The sequence below is a fragment of the Larus michahellis genome, chromosome 3, assembly GCF_964199755.1.
Source record: "Larus michahellis chromosome 3, bLarMic1.1, whole genome shotgun sequence".
NCBI classification, from domain to species: domain Eukaryota; kingdom Metazoa; phylum Chordata; class Aves; order Charadriiformes; family Laridae; genus Larus; species Larus michahellis.
The window spans coordinates 81609736-81623666 of NC_133898.1; the positions used below are offsets into that span (position 1 = coordinate 81609736).

Genomic DNA, 13931 nt, shown 5'->3' on the forward strand with positions numbered 1-13931 from the left:
AATGAAGGCTGATCCAGTTTACAGTCTCGTGAGGGTCCAGATAGACAATAAAACTGCTGAGTATTAGTTTTACAAATGAGGTAAGAAGGATTCCGTGACAATTTGAGCAATGGAGAAACATTTTGTGGATAAAATTCTGAATCACTGACAGTTTGTATTTTCTCTCAGGAATATTCCACAAAAATCTCCCAAAATACTCCCTAAAATCACATGCTGTTTTTAAATGAGTACCTGAATAAAATAAAAAATATCTGTATTTCTGTAATACCTAGGAATTCCAGTCATGAATGATAAGCCAATTGTATTAGATGTTTCTCTAAGTACAGAGCAAAATGATGACATTCTTGGTCACAAAGACTTTGCAATGGAATTATTAGGAAAAAGAGAAGTGGGTGCAGGGAGAGAGAGATGGTATTTTTGAAGGAGTGGCTACGACGGCGAGCGTAAATCCCAGAATGTCTGCAACTAGATTCTGGCCATGTTTTGGTTCCTGTCATGACAGACAGTTTTGGAGAGTGACTGGAAGAAAGATAACATTTAAAATGGTCTACCGTACATGTTCGTAAAGGACTACTCAGACTTCAAGAGTAGTGAGGAAGAAAGCATTTTGAAGTGTGAGTTGAAACTCAGGTAGGCAAAGCAGTATGGAAGCACTGGCTGAGCAAAGACAGGAACCAGCTTCCTTGAAAACCGGGAAAGAGAACAAAGGGCTTCTCAGATCACTGAAACTGATCTTTCATTAAAAAATCTATGAGATGAAGAAAGTCCAGATAAGTTTCAATTGTTCCAGAAGACTGAACTATTTTAGGGATAATTTAGGGGAATAATCAGACAGTTTTACACACTGTAGGGATATGAGGACCCTGGGGAGACCAAAGGCAACACCTAAATGAAGAGATAATTAGTCATCTCAATAAACATATAGAGCTGTGTTTTATTTATGCTAGGAGAGAGGACATTACCAATGAGGTGGATAGGTCAAGTAGCCAAGATTTTAGTTTGGATAGAAAACAGATCTGGAATGAAGAGGGAAATGTTTTACTCCATTCACGTACATTCAGTTAGCACTGACTCATTTAAGCTAGACACAAAGCTGCATACATGTAACGTCTACCCATGCTCAAAGGTGTAGAGACAAAAGAGGCTACTGTGCCCATCGGGTCTCTTCCCACTGAGCTATGATCCTGGCGTATCCAACAGCCACCCCTTCCTGACTACCCCTGCACTGGGAACCAGACTTTGAAGGGAAAGGGCAGAAACTGGGAGAGGAGCTTGGAGAGAGTGCAGGAAATACCTAGCATTAATTGATCCTGGTTTAGAAACCTACAAGGCAGCCTTGAACTGACTCAAGAGACTTCAGTATTTTGTGGTTTAGGTCAGGATGGGCTAAATGCACGCATTAATTATTATGCAATAATTGGATCTGTGTGAAGGAGCATGGATATTCATTACCTCTGTGAAAAAGTGATTAATAATGCAAAGAACAGTACAAAGTTACAGCAGAGTGGTTATCTCTACTTCCCCTTTCCTTGCTGACAGGACCATTGGTTGTCAGTGGTCAGGCGGAATAGCGTTAAGTGTGCTGGTTCCAGCTACACACGCTTGGTCCCAGATGTCCCTGAAGGTAGGGCTGTGTTACTGCCCTTCAGGCTGGGGTAGATGAGTTTTATCAGGTGGAGAGCACCTTTACTGGTTGGTGGTCCACTCTGAAGTGTTGCTCTGGGTGTAACAAGTTGCTGGGCAAATATTCTTTTATTAGGTTAGTTCTGCTACTTCTACCAGTTATGTCTTCTTCATAACACTTGCCTGATTGTGCTTTACCTAACAAAAGTTACATCCCTAACAGCTACACAGCAACATAAATGAAGGTCACACTGCAGGCCTCTGACATCAGCGTGACTACTCAAGTGACATCAGCTCAGTAGGCCAAGAAAAGGTAAGGGCAGCTGAAAACTGCTTTGGGAGACAGAATCTGCTGTTCTGGCATAAATAATCCTCACCCATCTTCTGCCCCCTTTTTGCTTCATAACAGGATTCACACCAGCATCTTCTTTATTTCAGCAGAGAATAATTAGAGGCTACAGCAAAACCATGAGGAGGGTTTTTTCTAGGCAGAATTGAGTTGATACAGGAAGACAGCTATAAGGTGGGAAGGAGACAGCTGTGGGCTTTGGAAACAAGCTGGAAACTCCAAGAACAAGAGGAGCCACCCCCAGGGAGGAAGAGATGGGAGCAGGTTGAGATAAGGGAAAGAGACTGAGACTGAGTACAACCTCGCCCTCCTCCACAGGTCTGCCACAGACACCCAGCTGTCTTCTCCCAAATTCCCTTCCCATCCCTACACGCATCTCCCAGGTGTCTCACAACTACCCTCTGTGATTTCCCTTCCCATTCCCAGGAACAAGCTTCGATGCCACAGAAGCTGAAAAATGGCAACTACTGCCAAGGAGCTTTAAGCTGCAAATTCCTAACAGCATTCCAGCCTGGAGGCTTGCCGCAGGCAAGTAGGTCTGAAGACCTTTAACGCAAGGTAACTCCCAAACAACAAACACTATTGTTTGACAGCTACAGCTTTCTGAACCACAGAACCAAGTGTACTGTGGCTCTCCTCATCTTTCCTCTGCTCCTGCCAGCCACATACCAGATTATGCCAGGGATCACAGGTGTCAGCATCTGCAGATACCAGCAGCTGAACTACCTTTATTGCTTGTCTCCACGTTGCAGTACAGTTTGCACATTACTTGTATTCTAGAAATACTACAGATAAAATAATTAGATAAGCAGGTCTCCGGTGCTAAGCAAACAGCACTTATACACTCTTCAGCTTCCGATGGGTCCTGGAATCCCTAGGTAGGGTCTTAAACTATAATGGTATGCTTCTGTTCCATCTTTGCTCTCCATGCTTGTTCACTTCTTCTTTATTGCCTCTGATTTTCTCCACCCCTACGAATCCCCTTGCATCTTCCAGCTGTTCCTGTGTCCATTCCAATGCTGTCTACTGTTCAGACTTCCTTCCCTAGAGTCCTTCAAACAACCTCAAAATTGCCATGAAACAGCACTACATAGTCATAACAAGCAGAAAGTAGAAGTTAAGATGATACTAAGTGTTCCACTCTGGGCTGTTTGGCAATCACACAAAGCCAGAGCCTCTGCCACAGCTCAGTCTCCTCAGCATTTGAATTCTGCCTGATCAACAACATGTGACACAAGTTTATATATGATACTGCAACTAGTATGAAGTCTCTCACAAGATTTTCCAGCAACACGCTTCTCCACATACTCAACAAGCTTGTTTTGCTGTGCATATTATTTCCACCCACATCTACAAAATGGTTATCTTTCTCCAACATCTTTTCATAGCTGATTTACCCCTAAATTACATTTACCTAAATGAATTTAAAGAGTAACATGCACCCTCAGCTCTCTGCAGCACATCACAATTTCTTCTTGGCTCTTATTGTTTTGAGGACGCCATACAGAGTTTCACACCTTTTTCTGAGCAGCCACCAGACGCAATTTGTACTTAACAGTCCTTGTTTTTCTTGCCCTGAAAAAAGTCATGTAAGATTCAGGCAAATGATTAAGTGGGACCATGTTTTTTCTTATTTTCTCCTGCAGCCTAGACTGTCACATTCTTTAATGACATCTTTATAAATGCTGTGCACTTTAGTGCTATATGTTACCTATCAGACATTGAATGCAATGTCAAAAGCAGGATACCAAAGCTGGTACTCATGACACCAGTGTGCCCATAAATACCTGTTTTCTCTCTCTGTTTTCCTTTTTTGATGCAGATATTTGGATAACTTAGAAATTAAAATTATATTCTGCTCTAAGTGCTCATTCTTATCAGACAGCATGAAAAGGGTACTTCTTATCCTTTCTACTACTGCATCCTTTTCTGTCTCCTAAGCACATCTCCTTTAATTTATCTGTTATAAATCCTGGTATGTGTATTCATTATGGGCTAGGGATTGTTTGTACAAATGAGTTCTGATTCCCTTGGAAAAACAAAAACCAAAACAAGACGCCAATCAAACACATGGACACAGCTCTTAAACAGATAAGTAATGCTGGATTCACTCTGGGGGCTTTTGCTCCGTGTTAGGACAAATTAACCCAGTACCTGCTCAGTGTTCTGTATTGCTCAGGATGAGAAGCTGTGAGTGCTCCTTCTTACAGGTGTTGCCTTGTGAATGGTTGATGATTCCATTTCAGCCCATAAATTTGATATGCACTTCTCCTGCATGCTGAATTATATAAATTGAAAAGCACCGCGTGACTTACAACTCCTAACAGAATAATTATTCAAAGGATGCAAGGGAAGTTGAGGTTGAGAGTATGTGTACCAGAGCAAAGATGTATATTTTTATCTCAGAAATTAAAGAAAACCTCAGGAAATAGCACTAGAGACATTTACCTCTTTCTATCTACTCAGGAGTCAGACACAATTTCAGTTTTTGCGTTAAAATTATCCCTTTCCTTACTCAAAACCAGGAATTCCACAGAAACCAGAGGAATATACCATTTTCAGTGGTTATAGAAAGGAAAACAGACCCATGCAAGCATGGCAAAGAATAGAAATCAAATCTGAAAACCATGGAAGAGGCTGTGTCATGATTCCACTCATGCCACTAAGGCGAGATCTCTCATCTAGTAATTGGGAATTGTCTGAGTGTGCTGAAAGTCTGATTCCCTCAGCAAGTCCTCCAATGGCTGACCACTAGGCAAGAGGGGGACAATAACCATCTCTCCTGGTTTGCATTCTTGATTGGAAATAGCTCTGTGCTGAACTCAGTAAGCTCCATGTATGCTAAAGATGCAGCTGTCTTCTTAAAGCCATTCCACATAGGATTAAAACAGCGTCACAAAGATGGTAGGTGTCTGCATATGCTCAGATGATGAAGAGGTGATGAGTGGTTTACATGGATTCGCTTTTTTGGAACATGGCGCTTCAACCCCACCTAGATCATACTCTAGTGCTGACACATACATACACATACCTATAGGCTCTCATCTCAGATATTTTAGGCAAGAATTTATATTAAATGTCATGCTGGTATTTACTGTAACAGTCATCTCTGGACTTAAATTCTATGGTAGCTATCATATAGGCTGTTCTTTGGGATTGTGGGGAGAAGGAAGACAACACTGAAATTTGAGAGCTAACTTTTAAAAACAAAAAAAATTCAGATACCAGGAAGTTCAGCTGACAAGCTTCCCTTTTCCTTATATAGGGCTATAAAAGGACATTCCTATCAAGTTCCCTACCCTTTATGGAAAATTATGCAGAAATTAATATTACCTGCTGACATGGTATCACATCATGCTATACTTTGTCCCAAATCTAAGAGTAGTTGTGCCAACAGGTCACTACTTAAGAAACAGACTTCGTAATACATACGTATAGATAAGTTTCACAAAAGAACAAAATTTTACACTGCCTTAGGAACACTGTACCTAGGAAATACTACATAAAATTCCTCCTTGTGCTATTTTGAGCACATTCTTACAGCCTTTTTTCAGGTCCCCTATCTTTTGATACGTGGTCCCAAGCTACTAACAAACAAAGTATCAAAATATTAGTCACACAGCTTTATCGCAACAGGAAAGCTACAATTCAATGGAGCTTTAAAAATACTTATCAATAAAATTTAAAAATCCTCTAAATCTCAGTGATGGTAAATAATGAGCCTTCATAGATAGATTGGTCTGTTCTATTCTGCTCCCTGCACTTCAGCACACAAGAGTTCACCATACTCGAATTGCAAATGAGCGGCATAAATGTTAAAAATGTTTCTGCATGTTGTTTTCATTGGCATCAGTCTCAGCAATGTTTTGGAGATGGAAGAGCTTTTGCAAGCCTCAGTGGACTGCAAGAAAATACCCATTTTCCCAGTTTGATTGCCAGAATGGAGAATTAGCTTTATTCAAGTCCTTGATCTTTTCCCTGCAATCCTAGTTGGCCTGACTAGGGATCTGACTACCGCTGCAACCATCTTCTCTATAATCCCAGATGATCACCAGCATCCTACATGTTTGTCTCCGGCAAGCTGGAAGAGACTTTTCTAAAGGCTTCACAAGATGTTTTTTCCAAGTGATAACCAGGCAACACTGTGGAGGAAGCTGCTGTGGGCAAAACATGCAACTGAACAACCAGTGCATGCAGAGATAGTATCCACCACTATATAACATAACATAGAAAACAAACCGGATCATCTACCTTAGCAATGGCTGTGAAATTAAGCAGAGGACTGCTTAGAGCTCTGAGCTACTGGTGCTACACCAGAGGAGAAAACTTGGAAGTTAGCTTATACTCTAAGAGAACTTGTGTGTTATAGGCACGTTTGGTTAATCAACATTTGTCTGTAGTCTCTAATCTAGGGCAATTTCTTTAGGCTGAGGAGCCCACGTCTGCATTTTTTGGCATATGGAAGCTGCCCACTGACTGCCAGGAGGACCATTAGGGACAACACACATGAAGACTGAAGCATTTTATTCCTTTAGGAATGGTGCTGCCAATTGCAGCGCTAGGAATACAAAACCATCTCAGAATTCAAAGTTTGTCTCGAAGACAGGACAAACCAACTTTCTAGGAAAACAGATGTGACAGTTACCATTCTGTGTTGCTTTCCAAGGCCTGATGGTGTAGCCTAACAGCACCAAGATGTACAGAATTGCCCACAGCAGAGCTAGGGACAAACTTCTGACACAACCTACTGTTCAAAGAGCCTCAGGAACAAAGCCCTGATCATCAAAATTAATTAAAAGGTGATCTTCTCCTTCACTCCATAGAAAGAATCATTAGTAACTCCATTTCTGTGGGGAAAAGGTTAAATCTGAACAGCTTTTTGTGCCAAAATCTTTATTTTAAACACAATTAATGTCCATTGGTACCTTCTCCAAGACTAATTCATGCAACAGCAGCTGCAGCAATGATTTTATTTTTTTTTGCCACCTAAGAAAAGTTTACACTGAAATGTGGAATAAAGCTATGTCAAAGGTAAAATAAAAAAAACATGATAGCCAATGCCGGCCAAGAAAATAAGATCCAGCACTACAATCCTTTGTACTGTTGAATGACTCTAGTTTTCACATTTTCAGCTTGTGCAGATTATATCTTTGTAAACTCAAATGTCTGCTGGGACTGGAGTAGAAGAAAAGTTGTGATTAAACCCTTCTTCTGTCCAGCCCCATTCCTTGAATAATCAGATGAAAATAAAGGATGAAATAAACCATGAAGTCTCTCTTCCAGCAGTCAGAGTATTGTAAAATAAATTGCAGTTAGTCTGTAGCAACAGAACTGTCCATTTCTTCTAGGCAGATGAAATATAAAATATGCAGTAATGCTTAGAGCAGTTGCTAATTATTTAACAGAGGGATTTTCCACACAAAACACATTTAAAAATTGAGAAGCTTCACTAGTCCTGACCGGAACATTTGAAATAGATTTTTACCAATGATATTTTGAAACAGGGGACTGCAACTGACCCCATCTTGCAGCCTGAATTCAGCTGAATCCCACACAGTATTATAGACTCTTCTGCAAAATTGCTTTTAACAGGAAGAAAAAAAACCACAACGGTATCATGTATCACTAACCTGAAGCAGGAACGATTTCTAAAGACTGGCCAGAAAGAAGCAGTGTCGAGACTGGGAGGGGATTTCCAGTTCTGCCTTGTCTGAACTTCAGTGACTCACGTGTCTCCTAGTTTCTCCATGACTCAGTTTACTCAGCCTTAGCAGCAATCCTTGTACGCCCTGTGAAACTCCGGACCCGAGGTGCTGCAACACACAGCAATTTCCAGTGAGCACCATTTGCAATAATATTTTATTGTTCATCATTCAGTATCCCCTTTCCTTAAGCATCCTAAAATTTGGGGTTTGCTTTTTCTTTTTCAATGGAGCTGCACAGATCAATTTATCAACCAGCTGTCCCTATGTCCCTCTTTTGACCTGATGCCACCACTTCAGCACCATCCATCCATCTTCCCCTGCAGCGTGTTCTCCTTTCCTAGGGGCTGCAAATTTCACCTGCCATTAATTTTGTTCGTTCACCATGGTTTAGGAGAGAAAACTGACTATGACGAAATGTTGAAATCACTACTTGCCTTCTTTCTGCAGACCTTTCTTAAACAGGTATGTAGGACTGAAAGTGAGGAGGGGTCAGGGACTGCAGTCCCCCCGGGTCACATTAAGAGAACTAGAAAAAATTACTGATGATCAAAAATTGAACATATTGTTTGATTAGCAAAAAAAAAAAAAGAGAGAAGGCTGAGGGAACACTTGCCGACAGTCTTCAAAATACATAAATTCTATGGTAAGGTAGGGAACAACTTGTTCTCTGCATGGATGCAACAAGAGGTAATGGGTTAATCTGCACATAAAGATTTTCTAATTGGAGGCAACAGAAAAATGTGCTAAGCTAAGGGAAGTGGAGCTTTGGAAGAGATGCCTGGGGAGGTTATAAAGTTCCGTTCCTGAAGGTCTATTGGATATTTACCAGGAAAGAGATGGGGAGATTGGATCCTGCTTTATGGCAATGAAATCAAAGGATGGACCAGATGAGCTCTTCGCATTCCTTTCTGCCCCCTACATCTACGCCACAGATGTGAAGTCCAGAAAGATCTATTCATCTTTCCCTCTTCCATTCACACATATTAAAAAACATCCCCTGCCCAACAAGCAGGTTTATACTGCTCCAGGCTGAGAGCTCTGTCCATTCCAGCAGTTCCTACCCCCAAAATACCCAAGTTCATTTTACAAAGTGAAACACGGTCCATCTTCCCTTTTTCCCCTCAAAATGCCCCCATGTTAGAGAAAGTCGTCTTCTCAACTCAAATCTGATCATAAGATTAGTTGCAAGCATGTGAGCAAGACGCATGAGTCAGGAGCAGGACCACCACAAACGCCTCTGCCCAGCTTCTCATCTCTTGCTAATGCTGATTTGACATTTCAGAGAAAAGTGACGCTTCCTCAAGTCACCTGAAGTCATGCAGCCAGGGACCATGGGGAGAAAATTTAATCAAAACAACAGAAAATTATTATTTCTTGAACCTTGCAGGCAACTGACAGAAAATCTGGAGTGTGGGATTAACGGAAAAATATAATACATAAACAACACTCCGAGTGTAGCAAGTTCATCTTTATTCCAAGCAGCTTTCCAAATAGGGTGGGAAAAGCAAGGAAATGACAACGGGACTTAAAAGGCACACGGTGTCAGTTCCTGGAAAGGGCTCTCACTTCCTTCCATCTGACTCTTGGTGAAAGTCCTTAAATGAAAATCAAATTCACCTTGAGGACCCCAATTTATGACAAGCCTTTCCTTTCTCTCACAGAAGCCACCTCCATGGTCAGCCTTCCCGTGCTGTCTTCTACCTCTGTTGCCTTATCCTGCCACAGTGAAGAACTGTCGTTTCAATGACAGCTCCTTCACACGTAACAGTAAGGGCTTTTCATCCTTCCTTGGGAATTCCAACTCCCCACTCCAGCTTTAATTACTAAGCCCTAGGTGAAATCTGCTCTCTCATGCTAATTATGACTGTGAATGTATGAAGCTCCACCATGAAATAGCAAAGGCTGTTTACTCCTGCTGTCCTGTTTGGGAGGCTGTTGAGACCTTCAGTCCCCTGGTTGTCAGCAACCTCCTTCCTCCTGGTTTCCAGTCCCCATTTCCTCAGGACAGGTCTCCTCTGTCACCAAAAATGTTCAGCTCAGTAATGCCCTGTATGTTCAAGCTCACTACACTACAGCATTGTTCTTATGGAACCACTTCCACAGGTCACCACACCATACATCCTTCTGCAGCCATGTATCCAGACATGCATCTTTAGGCAACCAGAACACCTGTAGTTACAGGCCACAATCTATGGTCACAGCACACATCCACCTGCAAACTGAGAAAAGCTTGCAGTTTGTTACCCGATGTTTATTTGTGCTCCCATCATATAATGAGTGACATGCCATGGTATGATGGGAGATGCCTGCATTTTGATCACACCATAGGTAAACCTGGGTCACACAAGGGAAAGAGCTGTGCAACCATCAGGGTATTGGGCACCAGGCTGCAGGCAGGATGATTACATGCGCCTCAGGTCAAGTAGCTCTACTATAATCCCAATTTTCAGCCTTTATTAGGCTACACAAGATGAGCTGCAGGACAGGTCTCCAGCATATTGAAGTGCAGAGCAAACTAGAAGACATTTTCTGCCAAGACAGACCAGTGCATTTGGATCTTGTTTTCGCTTATCTTCTTCTGTTGTAACATGACACCATTTCAACTCCATCTGTGAATGCTGTGCTGGGAAGACAATAGAAAACAGAATGCATCCAGCTAGAAGGACCTATCAAGTTTTAGCCTCTGAAAGTCTGACTCACAGAACAAGACCTGCCATTAACAGGAATCAGAAATGCAAGAGGAAAATCGGCCAGATGGCTGTATCCTACTATTGGTATGCTTCCTGGCCTTTAAGCCAGCATCATCAATTGAGGATTTCCCGCCTGTGGCATTCCTTCAGGTTCAAAACCAGTCCACCCTGGAACACCCAGGGGTAAGGCACACCTTCCCGAAGGCATGGTCCAAGGGAAGAAATTCAAAGCACTTGATTGCTTTTACAGTACCACTGAGGCCGTGGGGAGGCACTGGACGTGAATCAGAGCGGTGCAGAAAGGTGCTGCGAGGTAACCCCTCCCCCTCAACAGAAGTGTTCCTAACGCGGATAGTAGCCCTTTTGCCTTCTCTTTAAGAGATGGCCTAACATGAAACTCGCACAACTAGCCAGCCCACCGGACTGCGCCCAGTCCCAGCGCGCCCCGTGCCAACACCCTAAAATTAACCCACAGGTTCCAGGATAGCCACCGGGATAAGCGCACCGCTGCGGCCGAGAGGGGAGGGGGGGGGAGGGCTGCCAGATCCCGTCAACGCGGGGATGTTTCGGCAGGTGCGCCGGGCCACTCCCGCTCACCTCCCCTCCGGAGGCAGCGGCCGCCCCGTGACTAACGCGGCCTGACAGGCGCGGCCGCCGCGCTCGCCTCAGCGCCAACCGCCCCTTTCCCCCCCGACAACCGCCACCCCCGCTGACATCACCGAGCTGGATTTAAATAGCTCCGCAGCCCCCCGGCCTCCCGGATACAGCGCGCCCCATTGGCGGCGGCGCCAGCCAATAGCCGCGCCCGCCCCGCTCCTCTCCGCCAATAGCGGGGCCGCCGCCGCCGGGCGCCTCCCCTGTCGCTAAGGGAGGGAAATACAGCGCGGGGCGGCGGGCTGTCAGGTGCGCTGCGCTGTGCCGGGCTGCGCCCCGCCGCCCGGGGACGGGGATCAGCCCAGGGGCTGGGTGGGAGGATGGGGTGAGGAATAAACGCACCTGGCGGTGGTGTTGGGGCGGGCGGGGGCGGGGAGGGGCTGGGTGACGCTGGGTGACCCCGGAGGCCGTGGATGTTTGCTCCCCGCCGAGCTGCAATGGACGCTGCCCGCCGCCGGCCGCTGAGCGGAGCCGCCCCGCCGTCGCCGCCGCCGCTGAGGGAGAGCTGCTCGCCAGGAGCCGGCCCTCGCCCGGCGTCCGAGAGGGACGGGGGTTTTACCTCTTCGGCAACGCTCCGCTGCCGCCGGCCGTCCAGATAGGTGGCATGGCAGCCACGGCTCGAGCAAATAGGTAAACACTACTGTGTAGATATGCTGTCTGGAGAGGAAAAAAAATAAATAATAATAAAAAAAAATACGAGGATGCAGCTGTTGGGCCTGGCACAGGGGAGGTGTAATGGCCTCTTCTTTGCGAGATGCAGCCCGAGGAAAACGCAAGCCCGGCGTGAGGCGGGTTGGAGACCTGCGGTGCCCCCCCCAAAATTGCGCGGGTCGCTCCCCGCCATGCCACAGCCTGTCACCACCGGGCCTGTCCTGAAAGCAGACTGTCATCTGTCCGAGCTCTGGTGTTTAAGAGCTGCCACAGCATTGTGGAACAAACAGAAATCAGTTACATTCCGAAGTCAGAAAATTTTTTAACTCCTTTCACATGCTACCAAGCTTCCGAGCTTGAAAGGAGAACGTAGAAATCTACTTTGTTGTCAGGCTGTAATAGCATTTCTTAAAACATTTCTGCTTGGTTACTGTTTAGTGCTTCGCACCCCCCATATATTCCTGACTTGTTTCTTTCCCCTACCTGCAATGTGTTAATATGTTGCCTGAATATCCTAAAGATGTCGGTGTGCGTACTCAAAAGGCAAATGTGTGTGGAAGAACTGTAGGCAAAACACAGAGCAGGGTTGAGATATTTCTTGGATTTAACGTCGGTTTCTGGCTCAGCCTACAGTGTAGAGCAAGGTGATGAACTTTCTGCTGTGCTGCTTTTCTTCCCCTCTTCCCCAATCATCCACAAATTAAGAACAAAACTTATGTCACAGTTTTGCTGGGGAGATTTATTTTTTTTTAAGATAAAAAATTCCTACGCAACATGAATTATCAATTATTGTAGGAGAAGCTGCAAATACTTACTATAGAGGCCCTGGAAAAAGTAAAAATAAAAATCAAAAGAATCTTTTTATTCTTCCCTGAAATGAAACCACTGAGTTATCAGCAATCTGAGGTGCATGCCTGTTTATGGCTTTATGATATGATGAAGTTTGTGTCAAGGTTTCTTTCCCTTTGAGAGAGGGGAGCCTGTAATAAATCCTTCCCCCTCTATGTTTCTGTTTCCTCCGTTTTCCTTACCTGTTATCCCTGTCCGTGAAGGATGAGGACTGTGAAGCCTTGTTTCCCCTTCTGTTGTTGCAGGACTCCTTGGATGAAAGCGAAATAAGTGCTGGGAACGTTCGGTGATGTACGTGGGAGGAAGGCACAAGCCACCAAGGCCCCGTTCCCTCCATCTTGAGCCTTCCATGGTGATTTGCAGCAGCACAGGGAAGTATGAAGCACTGAGGGACTGAAGTCAGTGTTTAAATCTCACTTCACTTAAACGTAAATGGCTGTAGAAGGCTCGGATCGATGAAGGACGAGGGGTAGAATAGCAGAAGTACTTAAGGTGCCTCTTTTAAAAGTTCTCTTTTGAGTATTTAAAGATTAAGGAGTTATTTAGAAAAGATGACTCTCCACATGTGTTCATGTTTACATGTCCTAATAGAAGATGATGGTACGCATTATCTTACATGCTAGATACATCTTGGGTGAATCTGTATCACCTTACTGATTTCAGGGGAGCTGTATTGATTTAAGTTAGTTAAGAAACTAACTCAGTTAAGTTTTAAATAATTGGAATGATATTCTCCCTCTCTTTCAGTCAGATTTGCCCTTCATGTTACTTGTGTTTCATAATCCTCCTAGCTCTCCATTTCATCATTACAAGACCAGCATCTCTACTGAAAAAAAAAAAAGAGGAGAAAAAAGTACCCCTTAAAAGATAGTCTTTTTACAATCTGATCTTTATTTTCATGTTAAAATACATTTAGGGCACAGGCTCATCCTATTTTTTTTTAATAGGCCGGTTTTGTTTCATTTACTTACACTGGCATTTTTTAAAGCTAGAAGCTCTCAGGAAGAGAATGTGTTCGATGCACCAGAACCCGTTAGGGTTTTGATAAAAGACATGATATCATGAGTAACATCTCCACTTCTGTTATTCTTCTTATGTAGTAGTGACAAGATTGAATCACCATTTTTAGCTATTCTTCAGCAGAACTTGTAATCTATCAATGTGTCAGCTCAACAGCAGTTTTCTCTTCACACTAATGTGAACCAGAAGGTCCAGCTATCACTGATTTTGACAATTTTATTTTATCTGAGATTGTGTGTATTGCAGAAGTTTGAAGAAAATGAATTATAGGACCTATTATATTTTCCTAGAGATGTGCAAAACATAAAATATGTCATCTAAAACATTTTAAACTCATTTGTACTGGGTAACATTCCTAAGTTAGGTGTTTCATAAGCCTTAAGCTATAAG

General features: G+C 43.7%; 1 long non-coding RNA gene across 1 annotated transcript in view; it reads right to left on the reverse strand.

Moving 5' to 3' along the window:
- LOC141741094 (uncharacterized) overlaps positions 1 to 12814 on the reverse strand; it is a 39391-nt gene extending 26577 nt beyond the window's left edge. The window contains exons 1-3 of the long non-coding RNA XR_012586263.1: positions 12704 to 12814; positions 11364 to 11678; positions 7603 to 7785 (exon numbers count right to left, since the gene is read on the reverse strand). This is a non-coding gene — a long non-coding RNA (uncharacterized LOC141741094). The remainder of the gene's footprint in view (positions 1 to 7602; positions 7786 to 11363; positions 11679 to 12703) is intronic.
- Positions 12815 to 13931: the final 1117 nt, after the last annotated feature.